The 24,863-nt window shown below is 43.0% G+C and overlaps 1 long non-coding RNA gene across 2 annotated transcripts in view; it reads right to left on the reverse strand.

Moving 5' to 3' along the window:
- Positions 1 to 24,863, reverse strand: part of LOC107970553 (uncharacterized) — a 585,037-nt gene that overhangs the window by 495,832 nt on the left and 64,342 nt on the right. For both annotated transcript variants that reach the window (XR_010155489.1, XR_001713154.4), the window contains exon 3: positions 2,456 to 2,568. This is a non-coding gene — a long non-coding RNA (uncharacterized LOC107970553). The remainder of the gene's footprint in view (positions 1 to 2,455; positions 2,569 to 24,863) is intronic.

Genomic DNA, 24,863 nt, shown 5'->3' on the forward strand with positions numbered 1-24,863 from the left:
GTATAACTGGACAAATTTTGGTTGTGTTAGAGATTAGTCATGTGACTCACAGATCCCCTTAGCTATCTCAGTAGAAGCCAGGAAAAGAGATGAGATTCTCCAGAAAATATCTGTGGAGGATTCCCTTATCTAACGGCATGAATCCCTGTAATATACATGGGAGACCCACAGGCTTTTTAAAGTGTTATATCTGCAGAAACAGCCAGATTGAACTGAAAGGGACAGAGAGAACAACCTGAAAGGAGGCTATAAGACTCCCAAAATTCTACAGGTAGGAAACAAGCTCACACTATTATCAACCAGTTCTACCTCAAGCAAAAGTAAGAATGACTCCCAGGGTGGAGCCTCAGGCTGAGAAGGCAGAGCCACAAGACAAAGACAGATTATTTCTAAGCCTCTGTGGAAGTTGCCCTGCTGGATTTTCCATTGTTCATAATCAGTGACTCCTTTTCCCCTTTCGTATTCTCCTTTTTGCAATGGAAATGCCTATAGCTGTTACACTATGCCTGTCCCACCATTGTGTCTTGGAAGCAGAGAACATATCCTCTAGTTTCACAGGTCCACAGAAGGAGAGGAAATTTTCCTCATGATGTAACATATAGAGAGTGTTTCCTATCTCTGATTTAGATGATGAGATTTGGGACTTTTGAACTGATGATATTTAGACGAGGTTTTGGACTGGAGTTGATGCTGTAATGGGATGATACCTGGGAATGTTGGTTGAATGCATTTTGTGTATGGAATGGATGTGAATCTTTGAGGATGTGAATCTCAAAGGGTAGACTGTAGTGAACCGAATAATTCCCCCTGCCAAATAAAACCCAAACGATCCTCATTCAAATCCTTGCAACTTGTAAACGTTTTCTTATATGGCAAAAAAGGGAGGAGTTTGCAGATATAGTTAATTAAGGACCTTGAGGTGGAGAGATTATCCTGAATTATCCAAATGGGCTCTAAATGCAATCACACGTATTAGTTTAAAAAGGAGTTAGTGAGAGATTTACCATGGAGAAGACAATGTGAAGATGAAACAGAGAAAGAGAGATTTGAAGATGCTACAACTGCTGGTCTTGAAAGTGGACAAGGAAGCCATGAACCAAAGAATACAATGAATGCAGCTCTAGGAACTGGAAAAGGAAAGGATGAATTCTTCTCTAGGGGCTTCAGAGGGAGTACAGCCCTGCCAATGCCTTGATTGGGTGCCATAAGAGTTAGTTTGAATCCACTGCCTCCATAAGGAAGGAAGCCAAAATTATTACTTGTGAGAGAATACATTTTTTTGAGCCTCTAAGTTTGTTGCAATTTGTTACAGTTGCCATAGAAAACTAATAAAGAACTAAAACGGTCAATAACCTGTGAGGACAAAACAATGAAGAAGAAAGGCATATACTACAATGGAAAGGAAGTTAAATCAGGAATTAAACACCCCAGGCATTCTCAAGTCCAGACATTGCCACTTATAATTACGATAATTATGTGACCTTGAACAAGACACAATATCAGAGGCTCCTTCTCTTACCTGTAAAATGGGATGATAATACCTGACTCACTTCATTCCCTTGGTTGTTTTGAATTTAAATAGAAAAAAATAGAATTATTAATGTCTTATAAATTTAAAAGTGTAAATAAAATCTATAATGGTTATTTTTTAATAGATAGACCATCCAAAACTTTATCACTCAATTATTAAGTACTATAAATATAGGTTACCTAGACTTTTTATTTTAAAAATATAGAACAATCAAACCCACAGAATTCATTTGGTAGAACATGGAGCTTGAGAATTTAGCTAATAGAAACCTGAGTTTTGTAGAAAGGACTGATTGATTTTCTTCATTCAAAGCCAAGAATTTCAACCACCTAGGCAAGCCCATCCACTCATTCTAAGCTAAATGTGCTTAGCTACAAAAGACTAGACATAATATGTCACATCTAACAGGCATGATAAAATGAGACTTAAAGAAAAATAAGTTACTTTGAGAAATTAAACCAAATCAAATGACACCATCACTGTTCAAAACATTTGCAGAATGCTTCTTTGAGAATTCTTTTTCAAAACCAATTTCATCAGCCACACAAACAAACAACAATTCACCAGCAATTCAAACTCAGCCTTTGATTTGGCTCCAAACTGGTGTCTCCCAGCATAATTTCCCACCTTATTCACAAGACTTGGCTCTCAAAGTGTTTAGGGTCTTTTCAAAAATGAAATCTATACTCAAAGAAACAAGACTTCCTTATATCAAAATTGTTCTTAAAAATAATAATAATTAAGGGGGTTCCAAACAAGAGTGTTCCAAACAATAGCACATCACTCCAGTGAGTTTCTAGTTCCCTGAGGGACTAACCGTGGGGAGATGTGCTCATTGCCCTGTACAGACAAGCAGAAGACTCTGGCAGGAAGGACTTGGGTGCCAGAGACTGACTTGGGTTAAAATCCAGCTCCATCACTCACCTGCTAGGTGACCTTGGGCAAATAATTTACCTTCTCTATACTTCTGTTTCCTCCTCCACAAAATAAAGATATTATCTCAGGTGACCATATTATGTATTGTCCAACCCAGTGCACTGTGGAAAGAAAAAAGGTGTCTTTTACTAAGACAGTCATGTACCACATAATGACATTTCGATTAACTATGGAGTGCACATACAATGGTGATCCCATAAGATTATAATGAAGCTAAAAAAATTCCAATCACCTAGTGACACAGCAGCCTTTGCGACGTTGTAGTGAAACACATTACTCACATGTTCGTGGTGATACATCTGTAAGTAAACCTACTACCCTTAATTTTTATTGTTATTTTAGAGTATACTCCTTCTACTTATTTAAAAAAAAAAAAAAGTCAACTGTAAAGCTGCCTCAGGCAGGTCCTTCAAATGGCATTCCAGAAGAAGGCATTGCAATCCTAGGAGATGATAGCTCCATGTGTCTTACTGCCCCTGGAGACCTCCCCGTGGGTAAGAGGTAGAGGTGAAAGACAGTGATATTGATGATTCTGACTCTACAGGCCTAGACAAATGTGCATCATTGTGTCTTACTTTAAAACAAAATTTTAAAAGGATAAAAACATTTTTAATTTAAAAATAGAAAAAAGCTTATAGAATGAGGATATAAAGAAAATATTTTTGTACAGATGTACAATATGTTTGTGTTTTAAGTATTATTACAAAAAAGTCCAAAAGTTGAAAAAATTAAAGAGTTTATAAAGTTAAAAAGTTGCAATAAATTAAGATTAGTTTATTATGGAAGAAAGAAAAATATTTTTTATAGACTTAGTGTAGCCTAAGTGTACAATAGCCATAAAGTCTCTAGTAGTGCACAGTAGTGTCCTAGGCCTTCAAATTCACTCACCACTCACTCACTGACTCACCCAGGGCAACTTCCAGCCCTGCAAGCTCCATTCATGGTACATGCTCCAGTACAATCACATGATGTACAGGTTTATAGACTAGGAGCAATAGGCTATACCATCTAGCCTAGGTGTGGTGTAGTAGGCTACACCACGTAGGTTTGTGTAAGTACACTCTATGATGTTCGCACAACAATGAAATCGCCTAATGAGGATGCATTTCTCAGAAGGTATCCCCATCATTACCTGACACATGACTACACTTGCATCAGGACAGTAAGCATAGGCTGGGATTGGCACACGAAAACCAGGATGCCTGGTGATCCTAACACCCCACTTTCTTAAGGGTGTTTGTGAAGATTAAGTAACATAATGGGTTCACAGGGTGTGATTAAGAGGTAACCCTATATAATTTATACCAGGCTAAAAAGCAAAAAGTCATAGCCCTTTCCGATGATACCTGTCTACTCCATTGGGCCTTGCTTTCAAAATCCTTTTGTTTACAAATATATGCAGGACTGGCAGCTTGCCACATCTGGTATGATAAACGGGTGTGCATTTACACAGACACAGCCCTCCCTCTCACCTGGTGGCACTACCACAGAGGGGCAGCTTTCCCTTTGAACCCAGCCAGGAAGGTGGCAGCACAAGGCCCATTTATCATTTGCCCTGCATCCAAGGCACTGGCCACACAGTGAGGTTTTCAGATGTGTGACAGGCTCAGCATAGACACGTTGCTCTCAAGGAGTGGAACCTTCTCAAGAGAAGTAAATGAAGCCCAAGTACATCCATATATCCAACAGCGGACAGGTGCCCACGCTTCCACATTTCACCTTGGCAGGAAGCAACAGCATTACAATAATATAAGCTCCTATTTACTTTACTGTGAGCTAAGTACTTCACTAGGCTCTCTGTGTTTTTCTGACACCAAATACATCGTTCCAACACAAATTCTCATATTCTCTGACACCAGTAAGGTGTCCAAAAATTCAATTTAATTCTGACACTATTCCAAGTTAGTAGACCCCATAGGTTAAGGACTCTGTCCTACAAAACTGGGCCCACTGCAGATGCTGGCTGGAAATGGGGTCCCCAGACTACCTTCACTTTGGCCCAGCAGACAACAAGTTCAGGGGTTCCCAGAATCACTCTTTAGGTTTGATAACTTGCTAGAACAACTCACAGAACTCAGGACGGTGCCATGTTTACTGTTACAGTGTATTATAAAGGATACGAATGAACAGCCAGATAGTGAGGTCTTGGAGTGTTCCAGATGCAGGTGCTTTTGTTCCCATGGAGTTGGGATGAGCTACCCTGCCAGCACATGGATGTGTTCACTAACTTGGAAGCACCCTCAAACCTCAAAATCCTCTCCACTTCAAAAACCTGCTTGGCACACATCTTCCCCACCTAAGTCAAGGGCTACATTCTCCTACTTCGTGCAGCCCGGAAATCACTAAGTCTTTCTTTCATCTCTCTTTTATATTACCAATTCATCAGTGATCCCAATGGCTCTACTTTTTAGATATAGAGAGCTGGTGATGAGGCATGGTGGCTCATTGCTGTAATCCCAGAAGTTTGGGAGGCCAAGACAAGAAGATGGCTTCAGCTCAGGAATTTCAGACCAGCCTGGACAACACAGCAAAACCTCCTCTCTATTAAAAAAAAAAAAAAAAAAAAGATAGCCAGGCATGGCGGTGCATGCCTGTGGTCCCAAGTATTTGGGAGGTTGAGGTGAGAGGATCGCTTGCACCCTGGAGATAGAGGCTGCAGTGAGCTATGATCATGCCACGACTCTCCAGCCTGGGTGACAGAGTGAGACCCTGTCTCAAAAAAAACACAACAGTATTGAAGATATAGAGAGGCAATTACTCCCCACTCCCTACCACTGCCAGGGTGGTCCATTCCTCATCGTCTCCCAACTGAATCTTTGCAATAGCCCCCTAGCTGACCTCCCTGCATCTACCCATTGTCTCCATCATTCTGTTCACAGCACCTCAGCCAGAGCGATCTAGTGAAAGCATGGGCGAAAACTCCCCCTCGGTGGCCCCTGTCTCACTTGGGGTGAAACCATGGGCGAAAACTCCCCCTCGGTGGCCCCTGTCTCACTTGGGGTGAAAGCACGGGCGAAAACTCCCCCTCGGTGGCCCCTGTCTCACTTGGGGTGAAAGCACGGGCGAAAACTCCCCCTCGGTGGCCCCTGTCTCACTTGGGGTGAAAGCACGGGCGAAAACTCCCCCTCGGTGGCCCCTGTCTCACTTGGGGTGAAAGCACGGGCGAAAACTCCCCCTCGGTGGCCCCTGTCTCACTTGGGGTGAAAGCACGGGCGAAAACTCCCCCTCGGTGGCCCCTGTCTCACTTGGGGTGAAAGCACGGGCGAAAACTCCCCCTCGGTGGCCCCTGTCTCACTTGGGGTGAAAGCACGGGCGAAAACTCCCCCTCGGTGGCCCCTGTCTCACTTGGGGTGAAAGCACGGGCGAAAACTCCCCCTCGGTGGCCCCTGTCTCACTTGGGGTGAAAGCATGGGCGAAAACTCCCCCTCGGTAGCCCCGGTCACACTTGGGGTGAAAGCCGATGGCCTCATGATTCCCTTCTGCCCATCTCATCTCATCCCACACCCCCACTCATCCCTCCGCATAACACCACCCTCCCTGAGCTTCCTAAAACACACCAGGCCACACTTGCCTTGAGGCCCCTGCATCCTCCGTTCCTCTGCTTGGAAGACTCTTCCCCAGATATTCCTGTGGCTTCCTCCCCACCTCCTTTAGTTCTCTGACCTCCCATTAAAAATAACAACACTTTCTACCCTGTCCCCACGCCATCCCAGCACTCCCTAACCCCCCTTCTCTGGCTTATTCTGCTCGTTAGACTTACTGCCATCTAGCATATATTCTTATTTGTTTATTGTTTAATGTAAAGTTCAAAGAAATAAGAATTGTTTGAGTCTCTGCTTTATCCTTTGTGACCAGATCAGTGTCTGTCTTGTAGAGGCACTTAATAAATATTTGTTGGGGAAAAAAAAAAAAAAAGGAAGAAAGGAGGGAAGGAAAGGGAAGAAGGAAGTGGAAGGAGGGGTAAGAAAGAGATCTTATCAAGGAAATGTTGTAACCAACCATGTATCTGGGAGAGAGGAAAGGGATACTCCAGCTTGAATCCAAACTTTGACCATGTCTGGTATGTCTGGCCAACTGCTGCCAGATGTTGAGGTAGGACAGCCAGAAGTCCAAGGGAATGAGGGTGAGAAACCTCCTGGGAAGAGGACATTCCAACAGGAATCAGGCATATGGTTGGACCCAGCCTCAGAGTCTAGTGGTCAGAGTGGCAGGTTGTGCCCAAATGAAGCAGGCTGTCTCTCACTCTGACGTGTCCCAAGTTTAGCCCCGTGGACTCACAGCTTAGCACCCTGGAGAGGGAGAAAACTGAAATATCTGATTCACTCTTTGGAGCATAAGCATTATGAGACTGGACCCCACGTGGGTGCCAAGCTCAGTGTAAAAAGATATCATGCTAGATTTTGTGTTTGTGCAGCTTTCTCCACACTTCGCAAAAGCATGGCTGACACCCAGTTTGGCAACTGAGGAAGCACTCAGGCCTGGCTGCAGAGGAAGAGAGAGAGATGACGGCAGAAATGGCAACTGGGCCCATCAGGGAACTCAGTCTTTTATGGACATATTAGTAAACACAGCAGAAGATAAAAGAAAGAGAAAGGCCAGGCGCGGTGGCTCACACCTGTAATCCCAGTACTTTGGGAGGCCAAGGCGGGCAGATCACAAGGTCAGGAGATGGAGACCATCCTGGCTAACACAGTGAAACCCCGTCTGTACTAAAAATACAAAAAATTAGCCAGGTGTGGTAGCGCGTGCCTGTAGTCCCAGCTACTTGGGAGGCTGAGGCAGGAGAATGCCTTGAACCCAGGAGGCAGAGTTTGCAGTGAGCCAAGATCGCACCACTGCACTCCAGCCTGGGCTAAAGAGTGAGACTCCATTTCAAAAAAAAAAGAATGAAAGAGAAAATTCTATGACACCCCAGCCACTGAAGTGATAGATTATTTGTTCATGAGCTCATGAAAATTCCCTGCCAAGACAGCAAAATGTGTGGGGTGATTTTTAAGGAATAGGGGCAGTATCAGCAAGAAGAGACCAACGCCAGCAGGAATGACACTTAGGATTCCATTGGAACCCACCAGCTGATGGCTAAGATAAAATCCAATCCTAGATTTGATTTCACAAGAGCAACTTTTGGTGCATTCTCTTTTTATTTATATAAAATTTAAGAGCCCAGAGAAAGGTGATTAATTAAATTGTTGGTTTTTGCAAAGTCCGGCTCTCCAGAAACATGCCTTATTATATGCAGGTGATTGGTTTATATGTAGAGATAGCCTCTAAGCATGGGATTTGAAGGGCCAATTACAATATGACCGCAAGCTGACTTCTTTAGTTAATTCCTAGTGTTTCTATGAAAGTCTTCATTCAGGTAAATCTACCCATTTTAAGATTGTAACCCCTAATAATGAATAACAAAAATGCTGCTCTAGACGAAGCAATAGAACAATGAGAGGTTCATTTGTATCTCTCCAGACATCCAAAAGTGAACAGCAGACTGAAAAATTCTGCCTGTGGTGACATATCAATTAGGGACATAAAGAGCTGCTTATTTAATACAATCAATTAGGAGTCTCAACATCAAAAGGGCATCAAAAGAAAATAAATAAGTCACCTAGGGAAATACATGGGCACTGTGGATGTAAACTCTGTTTATTTTTTTTCAGGTTTAATTTTATCTTGACTTAGCAGCAACCATCATTAAGCAAACATTTTTAAGTTCAATTGCCTCTTGAGTGAAGCCAGCTACCATCATTAGGCAAACATTAGGTTTGGGACATGTGTCAATACAAAAATGATTTGCTGTATTGATTGCCACACTGATGTAGAACAAATTCTGGGCCAGCTTGAGTATATCAGAGTCAGCTTGTTTTATCCTCAACTCACCACTTCCCCAACTCAACTCCAAAGCTCCTGCAGATCAGAGAAAATTTTCCATTCCCACTGGTTTCTCTCCTTCTCCCCAACGCCTGTTATGACAGAAATGGGGGAGCTTGCTTCCCTTTTCTTTTTTCCCTTAAGATTCAGTCAAAAGAGAGGGACTCCAACTCCAATTGGTTCAGTGATCTTTCCTTAGGGGACACATTTAACAAATCAAGCTCTCTTTGAGCTAGGTCATGTGTTGACCAATATAAAATTATAATTGTTTCTTGGACTATTTCTAGCTCAAACACGCTCAGTATCTGAACTGTAATCATATGTTGCCTTTTCGCTACTCTTCTAAAATTATCCTAGCACTACTCTGTATGAGAAAATTCATGCACAGAAGCTGACATCTGCTTTGTGTTTTCCATTCCAGTCCCAAGTCACAGATTCACAATGAGGACTTCAGCAATCTCCTGTACACTTACTTTAACATCCATGCTAATGCTTATGGCAAGCAATGGATAGAGTGGATCTTATTCAGGGCAGACTTTCTTAGTTATGGGTGTGAATCCCAAGGAAAACTCTCCAAAACTGCTGGCTGATATTCATGCGGCAGGGAGACCAGATCCAAGATATTAGGTTGTGAAAGTCAAGCCCCAGCCTCTTATGGGAAATTTTTATTAACGTTTTAAGGATCTTTTGCAAATTGAAGATGGCCATAAATTTATTTTAACACTTGTTCCTTCAAGAGAGGAGATTTATTTTTTCAGCCCTTGAAGAAAGAGGACTGGCCTCTTTGACCAGTAAATAAGGCAGAAGTGATGATATGCCAGCCCTGGGCCTGGGCTTTTAGAAGACCGGCAGCTTCTATCTTGGTCTCTTGGAAGCCAACACCCAAGTAAGAACTGCAAAAACTCCAAGACTGTCCTGCTGCAAGAAGCCCAAGCCATGTGAGAAGACTCTGGGGATGTGACACCATGTAGAAAAGAAAGAGACCAAGAAGCATCAGGGTGTCTGACATGTAAAGGAAGACCCATCTTGAAAGCGAATCCTCCAGCCTCAGCTGCCCTCATGAATGCTAAGTGAACCAACACACACCACTCAACTGAGCCTTTCCCAAATTCCTAGTGCCAACAAAATTGTCAGCAATATAGACAGGCTGTTTAAAACTATTGAGTTTGGGAATCATCTGTTATGAAGCTCTAGATGATTGGAGTATGATTGACCATGATTGACCTATGGGAGTTTCTTTTCTTGCATATGACAAGTTCGATCCCACATCAGGGCCTTTCCATGTGCTTTTCCCTGGGATGCTCTTCTCCTAGGTGTTTGCCTGCCTAGATCCTTCTAATCATTCAGGTTGAGGATCAAACCCCTCTAGCTTGGAAAGGCCTTCTCTGACCACCCTATGTAAAGTGGGTGCATGTGAACACATGCCCTTAAGCCACCCTTTGGAAATTTCATTACTTGTTCATATGTTTACTAGTTGATAATGAAAGGAAATGCAGCTTTGCCTTCTCTATGTGTGGCCTTATTTAAATCACCCAGAACACTGTATGGCACCCACAAGATATTCAGGAAATATTTGTTGGCCAAATTCATAGATAAATAATATATTTATCAAACACAAGGGAAAAAAGGAGATATAAGCATAAGTTGCCAGAATATTTGAGGAAACAAAATAGAACTCTGTCTTAGTCTGTTTGTGTTGCTATAAAGGAATATATGAGGCTGGGTAATGTGGAGAAAAAAAGGTTTATTTGGCTCATGATTCTGATGGCTGGAAAGTTCAAGATTGGGCGTCTGCATCTGGTGAGGGCCTCAGGCTGCCTCCACTCATGGCAGAAAGGGAAGGGGAGCTGGTGTGTGCAGAGATCACATGGGCAGAGGGACAGCAAAAGAGAAAGGAGGCGCAAGGCTCTTTTTAACAACCTGGTTTTCAGGGAACCAACAGAACAAGAACTCACTACCATGAGGACAGCTCCTAGCCATCCATGAGGGATCCGCCCCCATGACCAAACCCCTCCCACCAAGCCCCACCTCCAACGCTGGGGATCAAATTTCATCATGAGCGTTGGGAGGAAGAACATTCAAACTATAGCCATCTCCGAGAGGAAAAAGTTATAAATTGTGATAAGATTATGTTGTAATAAAGCAAATAAAAGCTTTTATCCCTCATTTACCTGGTTCTTGAGGTTCTTAAGTTTCCAAACTAAGAATCTAAAGGAATGTTTTAAAATTTTCCTTCCTGATTCTCCAGAGTAAAGACCTCAGACATTAAAATATCATTTACAACAGACATTACTCTATTATACAGCAACGCTTCTCGCTTAAATGCAACCCATTTTTCTCACCTCAAGACTCAAATTTAAAAGGTATACTAAGGTGCTAATTTGTTAAGCGAAAACCCCGAAATCAAAGCTATTACCACAGTGCCACCTTGTGGCTAATGCTGATTCTGCACTTTTTTATTTTTTACTTTTTTTGAGACAAGGTCTCACTGTCATCCAGGCTGGAGTGCAGTGCCTCAATCACAGCTCATTGCATCCTTGAACTCCGGGTTCAAGCAATCCTCTCACCTCAGCCTCCTGAGTAGCTGGAACTACAGGCACATACACCACACCTGGATAATTTTCTTTTCTGTTTTTGTTTCCTTCTTTTTTTTTTTTTTTTTTGAGACAGAGTTTCGCTCTTGTTACCCAGGCTGGAGTGCAAGCAATCCCGGCTCACCGCAACCTCCACCTCCCAAGTTCAAGTTATTCTCCTGCCTCAGCCTCCCGAGTAGCTGGGATTACAGGCATGCGCCACCATGCCTGTCTGATTTTTTTTTTTTTTTTTTTTTTTTAGTAGAGACGAGGTTTCTCCATGTTGGTCAGGCTGGTCTTGAACTCCCAGCCTCAGATGATATGCCCGCCTTGGCCTCCCAAAGTGCTGGGATTACAGGCATGAGCCACCACGCCCGGCCTTGTTTTCTTTTTTTATAGATCAGGGTCTCAAACTCCTGGCCTCAAGCAATCCTCTTGGCTCTGCCTCCCAATGTGCTTGGATTATAGGCGTGAGCCACTGCACCGAGCAACATATTTTTCTTTTAAAACCAGTTGGGAATGAATATAACTTTATATAACACCAGGTTATACAAAGTGTTTGGTGCGCATGATCTTATGTGAGATGTAGTTATTCTGAGGTCAGTAGTGTCATCCCTATGTTATGGAGATTAGGAGAGAGAAAAGGACTGTGACAAATACTTACTGATACCCAATGTGTGCTGTGTTATGCAAGGGCTTTTGAATAGCTTCTGTCTCTTAATACTTGAAATTATACTGGGATTTTGATACTATCCTCCTTTTTGTACATAAGCACATTTGTGCATGATAATGTTACGTGTCTTGTCATACATCTAGTAAATGAAGATTGGCCCCAGTAATACTGACCTCTGGAGCTGTTTTCAATCTATGGTATAGCATTGCCTCTCCAACAAAGTTAAACTTCTTCACCAAGTTTGACAAGCCTGTCAATTTGAGACAAAACTCAAACCCCAGACTTCTGGCTCTAATGTTCATTCATTCAACAAACACTCACTGAGCTCTGATATGGTTTGGATCTATGTTCCCACCAAATCTCATCTCAAACTGTAATCCCTAATGTTGAAGGTGGGGCCTGGTGGGAGGTAACTGGGTGGTGATGGTGAATTTCACATGAATGGTTTAGCACCACTCCCTCGGAACTGCCCTCATGTTAGTGAGTTCTCACAAGATCTGTTTATTTAAAAGTGTGTGCCACCTCCCCACTCTTTTGCTCCTTCTCCAGCCATGTGATGTGGCTGCTCCCCCTTTGCCTTCCACTATGATTGTGAGTTTCCTGAGGCCTCCCCGGAAGCCAAGCAGATGCCAGCATCGTGCTTCGTGTACAGCCTGAAGAACCACGAACCAGTTAAATCTCTTTTCTTTATAAGTTACCCAGTCTCTGGCATTTCTTTATAGCAATGCAAGAATGGACTGATACAAGCTCCTACTGCATGCAGAGACTGTGCTGGATACCAAGGATATGCCAGCAAACTGTCTATCATCATGTTCTTTCTATAGCCTTAGAAAACCAAGTATCACCCATTTCTTTCAAAGCTTGGCCTACATATCAAAATCCAGTAAGCTCTAGGAAATTCTGGATGATGTGTTCATTCATTCACTTATTCATTCAATAGTCATGAAAAACCTGGAAAAAAGCCTACTGTGGGCAAAAGCAGAGGTGGTTCCTGGCATCATGGAAATTATATCCTGGTCGAGGAGAAAGACATTAATCAAGTAATCACAATAAAATGCAAAATTCCCATACGGTCAACACAATACAACTCTCCTAATTAAATGGCCTTACGTACCACACAAAAGCATGTGATTGGGAGAGTTGACCAGTTCAGGAGGTCAGCTCACACTCCCCTGAAGAAGTGATGACGGGCCAATAGGACAAGTAGGAGTTACGAAGGAAAAGGGGGAAGGAAAGAATTCCAGGCAGAGGGTTCTGAGGTGCAAAGGCCCTGAGACACTTGTGAGAGATGATATGTGTATGATCCTAAAACTAAAATCCTTTCCCGGGGCTTCTGCCTTACATTAGAAAATGGAAATACATTCTCAGCACTTCAGCTGTTGCTCCAATGTGCTCAGAATCGTTAGGAACCTAAAAAGTTGGAACAACTCCTAAATGCCCACCTTGTGACCATGAACTATTAAAAAGAGCCTCAAATATGTGTGGTAGTTTTACTTCCTAAAGTACTTTTCCATTCACCTTATTTTGACTCTCTCCTGCAAGCCACGTGGGCTAGGTGAATTATATGCTTATTCTCGCACGCCAGAAAGAGGCACCCCAGAAAGGCTGGGTGACTTGTCCACATTAGTGCATTAGTATGTGGCCCAAGCAAACCTTCATTCCATCCCAATCTAATTATCTGTCCACCAGTCTTCCTCACAATGTAATTTAGCCCCCAGTTACTGCTAATTTACCGTACTGCTATGGGCAACTAACCATTTGGTACCTAAGTTAAAAATAAATCTAATGTTTGTATTATTCATACTCTTAGCCTTCTGTGCAACAATTTTGTTGTATGATTTTATCAGCAGGAAATCCTTTGGTTAATACTTTGGCCTTAAAAATAGATAAACGTCTTCTTTTTTCTTGGCTATCATATCAACACTCAACTGGGGGACTTAATCAACAACTGATCAATTCAAACTAGTTTAATTAATTTTTTCCACTGAATTGCTCTACTCTAACGACTTTTTATCAAAGTGATCAGTTATGTGAGAATTGGGAAGACAGAACAGGATAATTCAATTAATTTTAAATTTCATGAGAGGGTGGGATTGGGGTGAGTTGAGTAAAAACTGTCATTTACTATTTTCTGTAGACAAAATTTAAACTAGAGAAAATTGCGTTCTCCAAAACAGTTGCCAGAAAGAAAAGCAAACCCTGTCTTTCATTCATGTATGCATGCATGCAATCATGAATTCATTCAATCAGTCAGTTAACATTAATTTTGGATCTACTAAGCACCAGATCTGTGCCAAGTGGAATGCTATGGAAATGATTCAGAGGAGTATATAGTACAAACCTGTGCCAAATACCAATGTATTGCCTTTCAGCTAGCTATAGATCCATCTTTCATTGCCTGCTCTGTGAAAAGTTCTTTGAAGATGACATCATGCTATACTTTGTCAGTAGAGAATGCTGGAGAGACACTGCAGGAAGAAGGGGAGTCTCTCTTCTGGTGCTCTTCTGTTGGCTTCTGGCTTCTACCAAGAGCTGCTGCCAGCAACATGTTAGGAGAGAACATTGGCGCTCATCCTCATGGAGTTTCAGCAACATCCCCAGGGATGGGTTTCCAGTGAGTCTTGCAGGCCCCCTAGCAATCTGCTCCCAGCCTCAGTCCGCCTGCACTTATGAGGGGTATCTCCTGCTTGCTGGTCTCTTCCTCCATTTTCTACTCACCCCTGCTCAGAGGACTACTTCCTGCTTGTAACTGCATACCAGCTCTGGTCAGGGTAACCCAGAGAACCACCCCACACAGTGGACTGTAGCCACACCTTCAGCAAGTTCTGAATCCCAGCTTTGAGGGATGGACTCTTTCCAAGTGGATCGTCCTTTAGGATTCTTCTTCAGTCCTAGGATACTCTGCAGCATTCTCTTTACACCATTATAGATCATCTCTGATCTAGTTAATAATCAGAGATTTAGCAGTGTTTCTTAACTGAGGTGCATTTCACAGACGAGAGGACTTTGGTAATGACTGGAGACACTGTTGGTCGTCACCACTGGAGTAGGGGTAGGAGGTGGGTTGCTACTGGCATCTAGTGGGTAGAGGCCAGAAATGCTGTTGAACATCCAAAAATGCACAGGACAGTGCCCAGAATACAGAATCCTTCAGCCCCACATGTTAGTGGGGCTGAGGTTAAGAAACTCTATGGCAAATGGTTCTCATTCGAGTTACTGTGTGGTTTCTTTCTCCTGATTTGACCCTGACTGATGAAGAGGGTGAGAAGGACATGAAGGCAGATAAATTATTCCCTGATAAGTTTTATCATGAGGTTTTTGTCTTAGCCATGCTGCCTTGTCTACACAACCCTGCTTTCATCAATTTGACCTGATGTTGCTGATCGAGTCAGGAAAAACATGAGTGCTGGAGATTGAGAGGAGAAGACCAGAGAGGTTTTTGTTTTATGGTTTTTGTTTTCCTTAGCTTGGCATGAATTTTCCTAATTGTTGAACAGGGAGCACATTTTTCATGTGCTCCAACATCTATTTTCAGCTGAAAACAGATGGTAGGAAGGGTGGGTAAGGACACCATGAGATTGCAGCTTATGTGCTCACTAACAAAGAGAATATAAACATGAAATACTAGAAAATAAATTCAAGAAATATCAAAGTAATTCAAAATCACCTCTTATTAGAATGAAGAAGTCCTGGCCAGGCGCACTGGCTCACGCCTGTAATCCCAGCACTTTGGGAGGCTGAGGTGGGCAGATCACCTGTGGTCAGGAGTTCGAGACCAGCCTGGCCAACACGGCGAAACACCCATCTCTACTAAAAATATCAAAAATTAGCCGGGCATAGTGGTGGGCACCTGTAATCCCAGCTACTCAGGAGGCTGAGACAGGAGAATTGCTTTAACCCGGGAGGCAGAGGTTGCCGTGAGCCAAGATTGCACCATTGTACTCCAGCCTGGGCAACAAGAGCACAACTCTGTCTCAAAGAGAAAAAAAAAAAAAAAAAAAAGAAGAAGAAGGCCTTGAAAGACTGCTAACCCAATTGTACCCAAAGTAGGAGGAAAATCTATGTCATCTGGAGATTTTTTAAAAAGATACAGCTTCTGGGGCTCTAGCCCATGATTATCAAATATTATTTATAGAGGCAATAGAGTTCAGCTCCATTATTTTATCCAGGGCCACTGCTAGCCCATAAGGCGCCTTTGTGAAAATTGGAAAAAGCACTCCTCGCTCTGGGCCAGGAACACGACATGGCAGGTGGAGAATTTGGGTTTTAGTTTTCTCCTACCTCCCTCAGCCAAATTTCCTTGTGCAGTGCACAGCCTGCACAACTATACATGGGAGCCCTGCTGTGCAGAATGAGGAAATTGAGTCCCACAGCACTGAGTTTCTTTCTTTTTATAATTTGCTCTCTGGCCCATTCATTCACAAATTCATTTACTCAACCATCATTTATTGAAGACTTGATATATGCAAGATCTGTTACTGTAAGATGAATAAAACACTGCCCCTTCCCCTCAGGGAATACAAAGTCTAGGTGGAAAATAACTTTAACTAAATGTTTTTGCTTCTTAACTAAATGTTTTTGCTTCATCGTTTCATCTGATCTTCCAACAATGTGGAGAAGTAGGAAGTATAAATATTATCCTTATTATACAAGTGAAGAAACAGAGAGTCTGAGACATGTCCGAAGTCACACATCTGGCCAGTCCCAAATTGGAACCAGAAGACAGGGCTCTCCAATCCCTGTGCAGTACCTGTTCCTCTACAGAACATCACCCTCTGTAAGAAGCCACAGTTTGGTGCCACTGGACCCCAGCCTCACATATACCCTATACTCCAATGTGGGCTGTCAACAGTGATTTTCTTACCTATTTTCACATAATTGAGTTATTCCTGATTAGTGATACCTATGAGCTGAGCACCAGTAAATACTGATATCATCTCAGTGCCAATGACTGCATTTGAGAATGAATAAGAAATTGCAGAGAAGGGTGAAAAGACATCAAAGTAGCATATGTTTATACTTTTCACAAAACATGTACCCAGCGTTAATCTCTTCACACTTAAATTTTTTTTTCTTCATAGCTCTAATCACTAGATGACGCTAATGCTTAACCATGGATTTGTTTCTCCCACTAAAATGTCAGCTCTTTGAAGGTTGGGATTTGTCTGTCATGTTCAATTTCTGACTCCCAGTATAAGAACAATGTCTGGCTCAGTAAACACTCACCAAATAAATGAATGAACAAATTAGTGAATTTTATAGAGCTCATGGAAGTCAGCCAACCAAACCTTTTTTCTGCCTCTAACAGAACAGCCAAAAGCAATGTGGCTTTATAAATTTCAACAAAAAGCTCATTAAAAAATCCTTTGTTTTATAATGCAAACCTTATTTGTCAGAAAACTTGAGTATTCACTTCCTAAACCTGTAGTTTTATAGTTAAGACTTTTTTTTTGGCTATATTGTCAGTAAAAATATTTTTTTTTATTGCAGCACTAGCCAGTTTATGGTTTGTTTCCTTTTGTGCTGACAAGTCACCCTAAAAAAATCTGTCACATAATTTTGTGCCACTCTGGTGGTCTAGAATAAATTGTCCAAATGTGGACAGTATGACCACCATTCTAGTGATGCATCACAGAGTCACAAAATATTAGGGACAGGAGAAATCTTCTTAAATATGAAAGGAACTGCAGACCAAATTGGTTAAGGGAATCATTGAATATCACTTAGCAAGTTGGTGTCAGGACTGGGACTGAACTCCAGTTCTCACTGATGTTGGTAAGACTCCAGCTCTTTTTGAGGTGTTCACAAACAATCACAGCATTATGCATCTGTGGCACAAAGCTGTGAAAATGCACTCTCTGGGAACGATGAAGAAGGAAAAAGATGTCTCTAATTTACCTGCCCTAACTTCTACCTCTAGACTCACCACCCAATTCTGGGATGAATGGGCATGACTTGAAGCTAAGTATATCAGGTAGATTTTGTTGCATAACAAACTACCCCTGAACTTAATGGATGAAAACAATAACCATTTATTTAGTGCATGGTTCTAAGAATTGGCAACTTGGGCTGGGCTCAGCTGGAAGATTCTTCTGGTCTCAATTCACTTATGCATCAGCTGTCAGCTACTGGTTTAGCTAGGAAGCTGTTTCTGGGGATTGGCTGGTGGTTTTAACTAGCATGATGGAAGAAGCTGGGTCATGTGTCTATTATCATCTGGAAAGCTAGCCAGTAAGATTGATCTCTGCATAGTTCCTTGAGCTTCAGTTTTCTTATCTGCAAAATGAATATATGTAATAAATTGTTGGAAGGATTAGTCATAAAATACAGAGCATGCCCGGCACAGCACTTAAAACAGTCACCATTGGCATCTTTACAAACCCTTTTAATAATTTCAACTGATCCCAGGTAACATGTTTAATATTTCTACTTTTCACTCACAGGCAAGCCCTCCTCTCTCAACAACGACTCTGTGGCTCTCTAACCCACTTCTTTTTCCCTTTCATTCTAAAAACAAGCCATGTTTGGTCACCAAATAGAAACCAAGCATCACACCCAATCTATTTCAAGTCTGATAGTATCCAGCCCAGCAGTAGGCAAGAGTGGAGTGGAAGGGAAGTGGTAAACCGAGCATCACACCCAATCTATTGCAAATCTGGTAGTATCCAGTCCAGCCTTAGGCAAGAGTGGAGTGGAAGGGAATGCTGAGACCCATGGGGCCAGGTCTCAGTAATAGGCAGCCAGGGACTAGTTCTAGGAGTCACTGTGAGGCATCTTGGCCCAGGCTAGGAGGCACCTGGAAAGGAGTACACCAATATGAAAAAATAGATGCACTGACCTGGAAATAGCCATTCTCTGGAAGAGTGTCAGGCTGATTTGACTTCTTAATTTTGCCAGAAGCAACTTGCCAGCCTGCAGCAGTTTTCAAGGCCTTGCAGGCAGGTCTAAGCATTCTTTTGCTCACTGCTCCTAAAAGGACATCTGCCAATTTTCTCAATATTGCCAGTGTGGATATTCATTTATTGTAGCTCTAATTTATATTTTCTAGCCTTGAGTATGAGATGATTCTTCCTTGCAGGCCTGCACCAATCAGCTCCTTGAGCCCCTTCCCTAAATAGCTGGGGCCAAAAACCACCCAGAGGAAGGCTCATCCTGAAGGACCTATCCTCATAAACACATCAAGGGCCCCCTGCCCAGCGAAGAGCAGCTTTTCACAAGAACTAAATGAAGGTGCTACATTTTTTTTTCAAAGTTAGAACATTCTTATTAACCAAAAGCACTCTCTATGTTTTATTTTCACTCAGTTGTGAATTTGTTCTTGCTAACTAAAAAATAAAATGAGGTACAATGGGTCATAAGAGGTAATATACCCTCCCCCTTCCCAGTCTAGCAACACCTAATTATTCCATTGGAATTGAAGTGATAGATTTTGCACTCGAGGTGATGAGACCACAAACACCCACCAGCATAAGCTAACATAAGGCATCAATGTCTCTGGAATTGCATGGCTATTTACAAGGGATAATTAAGTATTTTAACAAGCACATTGTGCTTTCCCTGTGCAAGTCATTGCTCTGAATGCTTTACAAGCACTAATTCTTGGAATCTTTGCAGTAGCTCTAAGAGACAAGTATCAGCCACATTTTGCAGATGAAGCAAACGAAGCAGAGAAAAACGGAGTTACTTGCCCAGGGTCACACAGTCAGTGGCAAAACAGGATTTGGTGCAGGCTGGCTGGCTCTAGTGTCTGTGTGCATAGCCACTACCCTATGCTGCAAACATCCTGACTAGAACTTTCCACCACACCTGGGAAAACATGACCACCACCAGGACTATAGTGGAATCCACAATCTCAAAACACCAAGCTTGAGAACTTCTGATGGCCACTCTGAGATATAGCACCACTTCCAAGTCAGTCAGCCCTGACCCTTGAGCCCAGACCAGCTCTCAGTTCTTGATCTTGGCTCAGTCAACTCACCTCACTAACCCTCAGCCCTGGCTGCTGTGAGGATTCAAAGAGATACCACTTTCGAAGCATTTAGAGCAGGGCCTGGCTCATCTTAAGAGTCTGATAAATATCAGTCACTGTTATCATGATCGTTTTGCAGATGAGAACATAGAGATGGAAAGAAGCAAATGACCCCCTCAAAGCAAAGCCACACTGCTTGTGCATAAGGGGTGTGACTGGAGACTCAGGACCACGCGTCTCAGCTGCCCTGAGCAAATTCAACTACAGCAGGTGTGGATTCGTTTTGCCACATCCCCTTCTCTGCCCTGCTAGCTTGGATATCCACTCATTTCAAGGGCGCATTGGGACTCCTGGCCCCAAGGGAACCCCAAAACCCATCATAAAGGAAAGGGGTTTGGAATTCCATCCTCGCCCCACAAAGGCCACTCCTGTAAAATCAGACAGGTTCCAATCACCTCTCATGCACCAGTGTGTTGAGTCGATGTTTATTTCAAGGCAGAGCCCCAGTTGCTCTGATGGTTGGAAACAGCAAATGTGACCCAACATGGGAGAGATGGCCACGAAGACAAACAAACAGCCAGCAATCAATATAATTAATCTGTCGGAAAGCCAGGCACCAAACTCAAGTGGGTTTGCTGCCCGTTTGAAGCATTTATCTTAAAGGCTGAGATGTGTGGAGTCTGCTGAGAGAACAAGTTTGCATTTCAAAGATGCCTTGAGGAGAAGTGGTACCCCAGCCTGCAAACAAGGCCTTTGAAGGTTTGTAATTCCTCAGCATCTAGCCAAACAATCACCCCATAAGGCAACTTAACTCTGTCAGAGGCTTAGCTACGTGGAGGTGGGGCATGTTTTCCCACCAGAGACCCTAGGAGTTTCTCTGCCCACATTTTTTATACAGGCATTTATTTATTTATTTATTTATTTATTTATTTATTTATTTATGGATGGGACCAGTGAAGGCAAAAGTGCTTAAATTCCATGACCTGGGTTTCTCCAAGGGCCAAGTGGACATGTAAGAAATAATGATTAAAAGGAAAAAGGCTTCCTTCTTATTTATTTTTCTTTTTTGAAATGGAGTCTTGCTTTATCGCCCAGGCTGGAATGCAGGGGCACCATCTTGGCTCACTGCAACCTCTTCCTCCTGGGTTCAAGCGATTCTCTTGCCTCAGCCTCCTGAGTAGCTGGGACTACAGGTGCCTGCCACCCCACCTGGCTAATTTTTGTGTATTTAGTAGAGACAGGGTTTCACCATGTTGGCCAAGCTAGTCTCAAACTCCTGGCCTCAAGTAATTCACCTGCCTAGGCCTCTCAAAGTACTGGAATTACAGTACTTTGCCACCACACCCAGGCAAGCCTTTCTTTTTAAAATGTTAAAGAAGTCCAGGAAGCAGGGAGGTGATGAAGAAATAGCCCTTGGCTACACACAGTGAGGGCACCTGCCTTTTCTTGTGCTCATCAGTGTCCCTCCCAGAAGAGGTGGTGGCACACAGTGCATAAGAACTTGGACTTCAAGGTAGGGAGTCTCCATCTATATGGAGCATAAGAATTACCTGGGAGGCTTAATAACAAGGTTCCCATCCCCAAGTGAGGCTACTTAGATTGAATCCTATGAAATGGTCCATACATGACAGTGTTTAAGTTCCTAAATGGCAATTTCATATGGTTCAACCTGATAATCTGGTAAATCTGAGATGGAATTAGGAAATCTAGAGTTCTACAAAGTGCCCCATGTGATCCCGATGCAGGGAATTATTGAACCTTTTCTCTGGAGTCTGACATGTCTGGATCTAATTTCCTTGGCCATCTCTCCCCAGCTCTGCATGGCCAAGTTATCAAGCATAGCAGATATTCCAATGCTCCAACATCTGTGTGCTCCCCTACAAAGCCAGTGTGCCTACTCCATCTTTTTCTCTGCCTTGGCTATCTGCCTTGGGGGCTGCATGCTCCAAGTGGCAAGGCTGCTTGCCGGAGGAAGGCCATCCAACCTGCTTCACACTCTGTGCGAGCAAGAAATACCTTTTTTCCGTGTTAAGCAAAAGACATTTCAAGGTGTATTTGTGACTTCCGCCTGGTCTAGCCCATTGTCACTAGTGCTATTCATCTCTGGAGCCTCAGGGTATTTATACACTCAGATCCCTCACCCCTCAGGTCTTATTGATCGCCTTTCCTTCCCTGCAGCACCTCCTCCCCACTACACTTTCATCTATTCCCCAAATAAAAACTTGGACTCTAGGAAAATTCAAGTGAAGCCAGCCTCCCTTAGCAGTTGGCAGGCGTAAGCTCAAGGCAGTGGGAGCCATAGGGAAACACACATAGACAAGACAGAACTCATCTGCTCACTTTATTGCCATTCACAAGGAGACCTGCGTGCCTTGGAACTCTGCCTGTGGAGGTTCCATGCATCACCCACCCTCTGCATTCAGGAGGATGAGAGCAAAGAGAGTTTGGTTTATTAGAATCGTCAACATGTTGGTGGGCCCCCCTACCCCACCCCACCTCAAAGATAACTTAGTGCCAGAAGATGAACATCCCATTCATGGAGGAAGGCTTTGCAAACAAAAGTTTTCCAAGTACTCAACATCTAAACAGGAGAACAGGAAAGTATCTTCCTGAGAAAAACCCACCACCCCACTTAGGAAAAGTCTCATGCTTCCGCCTCCCTTATTACAGCCACAGCCAGCTGACCCCTTATCTGGCAGACCCCTGTAATGAATACATTTTTTTATTATCTTGGTGTTCTGGCATTTGGGATCCTGTTCTTGGAGTGACTGCCTCTCTGAGGACAGCTAATTACGAGGCATAGAAAATGACTCCTCTGTGAGTATATTTTTCTCATGCAAACCAACCAATTTCAAATCCATATCCCTCAATCATCTCCTTTATCAAACTCTCAGACACCAGTATTTCTAATATTCCCCTACCTAAATCACCCCAGGGCCAAGTTCTGGACAACTGAAGACCACTCCTATAGCCCAGAGTCCACCAAAATTATTCAAACCATTCAGTCCTAAATTTACTCAGGGTACCTGCCTTGTCTCACCCATCCCTTCCCATGAAAACCCCAATGCAGGATCTGGGCCATGTTCTCCCCTTCCCTCCCTCTGTTTCCTGACTGGCCCTGGTGTATCTCCATGTGGGCCTGCGTGACATACTTGCCTCCTGCTTCTGGAAGTCTGTAAGTATAAATTATTCCCTCACGATGATCATTTCAGCATCTTGTATCTTACAATACCTGATTAAAACAATCCTGGGTACAATTTTTAGAACAAACCCACCTGGTACTGACCTTCATAATTGAAAAATACCCTTCACAGCTGATAGTGCTTACTCAGGGTAGGAAAACGCCCATTCTCCAAGTGGACTTTTCCTTTATTTAGTTTATTTTCCAAAACCTTTCCCTAACGTAATGTAACAAGACAATTTATTGAGATATTATGTTTTTTTCTTCACTTATTTTTTTCCCTGTCCCCCCATGGACCACATGTGTGTCCTTGACTTGGAGAATTTTTAAGAAAGCAGACCCTGCTTGATGTCAACAGCTTTTCCTGTATATTATAAAACATAAATTAATTGTCATGATTATATTAGATGCCCCTGAGGAGGAAGGGAGAAATGAACATTCTGTCTTAAGGGTAGGGAGAAAGATGGAAGGAAGACTGGCAGAGGTTCCCAAGAGTAGCAGCACCCTGGGCTGGTAGGATACCAGTGGGACCCCAAGCTCTAGGCCCAGCCCCAGGCTTGAGAGCAGAGACACCAGACGTCAATGGACTTGGTGAGCTAGAATACTGGGTCATCTCAGAGTAATGAGTAGACTAAGGCTTTGCAGGCCCTGAGGAGCCATCTAAGACCCTCCTGCCACTCAGGACCTTAGGAAGACCCCAGAGAGAGGAGCTGCAATAATCATGAGATAGAACGTACTAGTACCCTGTGTTCTGGGGGCTCGAAGATTAATTTAAATTAATTAAACACAAAAAGAAATCTGATGGGGGCATATCAAAAGGACACAGGAGCTGCAGCAGCAGAATAGTAGCCCCCAAAGGTGGTCACACTGCAATCCCCAGAACCTGTGATTTTGTTACCTTACATGGCAAAGGGAATTTGCAGATGCAATTAAGTTACAGATCTTGAGATGAGAAGTGCTATGGACAGAATTGTGCCTCCCCAGCCCAAATGCATACATAGAAGCCTTAATCCCTAATGGGACTACATTTGGAGATAGGGCATAAAGGAGATAATTAATATTAAATAAGGTCATAAGAGTAGGAGCTCTAAGCTGAGAGGGCTCATGGTGTTATAACAAGAGACACCAGACAGTTCACTGGCACTTTCTCTCTGCCATGTGAGGACACAGTGAGAAGGCAGCCGTCTGTAGGTGAGGAGAAGAGCCCTTACTGGGAACTAAATCAAACAGCACCTTCATCTTGGATTTCTCAGCCTCCGGAACTGTAAGAAATGAATTTCTGTTGTTTAAGCCACCCTATTTGTGATATTTTGTTATGATTGCTTTGCAGTCTGAGTTGACTACAACAGGGAGACCGCCTGGGTGATCTGGGGTCGGGGGTGGAGAGAATGTAATCACAAGCGTCCTAATAAGTAAAAGAGAAAAGCAGGAAGGTCAGAGTCAGAGATGGAAGCAGAGGACTGAGTGACAGAATTTCTGGCCTTGAAGACGAAAGGGGATCATGAGCCAGGAAATGTTGGGGGAGGCCTCTAGAAGCTGGAAAAGGCAAACATAGGGGTTCTCAACTAGAGTCTCCAGAAGGGATCACAGCCCAGCCAGCACCTTGATTTTAGCCCGGTGAGACTTTGGACTTCGAGCCTCCAGAACTATGAGATAATAAATCTGTCTTGTTTTAAGCCATGAAGTTTATAGTAATTTGTTACAACAGCAATAGGGAACTAATACTAGAGCCAATCTGAAAGAGCTGCCAATGGCCAAACCTGGAACAATCTGAACAAAGCATAAATAAATAGCATAGTACTAGGTTACAATCCAAAGTATAAAATAAATCTATGAGTCCATACTGATATAAGCAATAGAATAAGCCAATAAATGGGAAGAAGGGATAAATCATCCTCTGTAGAATAATTACAAATAATATAAGTAGATAGCTTCCCCTCCAGGAGGAAGAGGTAAAACATCACCCTCCTCCCATTGAGTGTGGACTCAACTCTCAGACTCTCCTCCAAAGAAAAGAGCCTGGAATGGGGGAAATAGAAACCTGGCAAACACTACTTTTAACAAGTCCTCTCCTGTATCCCCTGATTTGAAGTGATGAGAAGATTTCCCCTCTGTAATATTCTTTCCAAAAGTCC

The sequence above is a fragment of the Pan troglodytes genome, chromosome 2, assembly GCF_028858775.2.
Source record: "Pan troglodytes isolate AG18354 chromosome 2, NHGRI_mPanTro3-v2.0_pri, whole genome shotgun sequence".
In the NCBI taxonomy this organism is placed as follows: Eukaryota; Metazoa; Chordata; class Mammalia; order Primates; family Hominidae; genus Pan; species Pan troglodytes.